The following is a 2,512-nucleotide window of genomic DNA, read 5'->3' as shown; positions in this document are numbered from 1 at the left end:
ATGGGTAACATATATCACATATTGCATAAAGCCGAGTTCAAAATTTTTTTTATCAACTTTGTAATCAGAAAATTTATCTCTGTTTCCAAGCTTTCAGGCCAAAGGTAGGGAAATTTATGAAGCTACAATTATCACCACCAGTGAAGAACCACTAGAAAAAATCCACAGAGGAAACTGAATGTGAAGTATTTAGCAAAGCATCTGATTTGTTTCCTGCATATAGATCAACAATGGCATAAAAAATATCAGATCATTAATCATGTGATTTAAACACTTTCATTAGACAAAGGGATTGAACTAGATTTCAATCTCATAAACACATGCTACTTCTAACTACTCTGCCTAGATTCATGTTAAACTTGAATTTTATTAATCACAGTGAACAATTGGAAAAAATCAGAATCCATCTTAACTCCAAATCTCTAAATCTATTAAGCATTAAGAGGGATTTTAAAAAATCAGGACCAAAACCTCTTTATATGAATCTATACTAGATCCCCCATTAGAGAAGCAATGATAAAACTTATATAAACCTTACCTTGCTAATTTGTCTCCCTGAGGTGTCTGGAAACCGTTGATGAGCATAATTGTTGCAACACCACTTGGATAAGTTAGCTTGTTGTTAATAATCAGTACTTGAAACTAGTACAGTCCGTTAAATTCAAATAATCTAGCAATGTCATTCATAACCAACATTAATATGTTGTGAAAACTGAGTTCATGGCTAGTAATCATCATCTTTCTTAGAGGTACCAAAAGTAAAATACGACCAAAAGTGACCAGGAAAAGGAATCCAACCATCCAGCCAATGCTGGGCTGCTTTATGGTATTGGGAGGATTCCCTTCAACATCAATTCATGCTTTTTCATATGTCTTCCTATTCATTTCCAGCAAATAGGATCCAAATCCACCTGAGAGCTTCAATCAACAGAGGTTATCATGAGCCTAAAAAATGTTTTCACCATTATCTCAAATTACTTAAAATTATATGTGTTCAACAAAAATCTAATCTTAATATGAATGAGTGTGGTGAGCCCAATGGCATACCTCCATAGGCAGTGCTATAACATGCCACAATGCAACTCTGTATAACAATGTTCTCCTGTCTTGTGAACAGAGCATTCAATAACACAGTCTTGTCCAATACTTTGCTCCAAGTTCTCATGAAAACAAAACCCAACAGTCCAACAAAGATATTAAACATGACTAAATCAAAATGAACACTTTCACCTTTCCAAGTTGCCACCCTATCTTTCCAAAGTGAATGTATGCATTTGTTTGCATCTTCACCTTTGGAGGGTGACTGCACACATGTATATCATTCAATCCCGTGATGATAGGTAGTGAGGTGAAGTTGTGTATTCATATAGAAATAAAGTACATATAAAGTTTAAACTTTAAACACAATTGTAAGATGAAATACATATGTAAACATTTTACTACTAAAATACACCAATATTGTGACTAGTGAAATTGTGAATTTACATCTCTTTTAGATGATGAAAATTAAGTTGTATAATATATCATAAAATGAATGCCTATTGCACTCATCATGCCTCCCATTACATGCACTCCATGCTTGTGGCATGTCTAGATGAGCAGCTCCAAATAACTTTTCATGAAATATTGTGTCATCCAACTTGAACACGGTCTAGAAGAAGCCTATTAGGGTAGGATTGGAATGTCTAAACATAACTAAAAATATAATCCCTCTACCATAGTTCAACCCTATTGAATTCTCCCTCAGCTCATACAATATCTCATGCATTTGGAAAATTGTAGGAAGAGTCTCGATCAATATTGTTGCTTTAATGCTCCATCTAGGGACTCCTAGAGCATCTTGTGCATGCTCAAAAATAATATTCCATAGTGCAGCTTCCTTGCATTCCAGTCAGATGTCATATTAAATTTAGAGCAGTGCCATGATGCTCTAAATCAAATACAAAATGCAAAGGAGAAGGAAATTCTAATGAGATTTCATGGTAAATTTAAAGGAGCAATGCCACAATGATCTAAATCAAATACAAAAGGTAAAGGAAATGGAATAAAACAATGTTATAGAAACTCTATAGAACATAAAAATTTGACAAAGGTTTTGGATAGTGTTGTTAATGCAAACCTGGAGTGCTCCATTTTGTGGAGATAAAAGAAGGGGCTAGATCCTCCATTTTTCAATTGAAACATTGCATGATCCTGAAAGGAAATGAAACTAGGTCAAAAATGTAGGCCCCTCTCAAATAAATAATGAATAGCTAAATCTGCTCATTACTAATATCATATAAAATATCAATTGTGAACCTTTGTGCCTTGAAATCTTTCATTACTTCAAGAAACTCATCATACTTCTCCCTCCTATCCTTAAATATTTCTTTAACTACTTTGAGATAGGCCATAGCAACATCAGTTGTTAGCTTTTGTGACCCTCCCAAATGTTGAGGTGGTCCAGAGCTATTTCATATCACACAAAGACAATAGAAAGTTAGTAATACTATCAGTCTATAATATACTACAT

The sequence above is a fragment of the Pinus tabuliformis genome, chromosome 7 (genome assembly GCF_031772625.1).
Source record: "Pinus tabuliformis cultivar Carrire ecotype Pingquan chromosome 7, CPIR1, whole genome shotgun sequence".
NCBI lineage: Eukaryota > Viridiplantae > Streptophyta > Pinopsida > Pinales > Pinaceae > Pinus > Pinus tabuliformis.
This window is presented reverse-complemented; position numbering follows the sequence as displayed.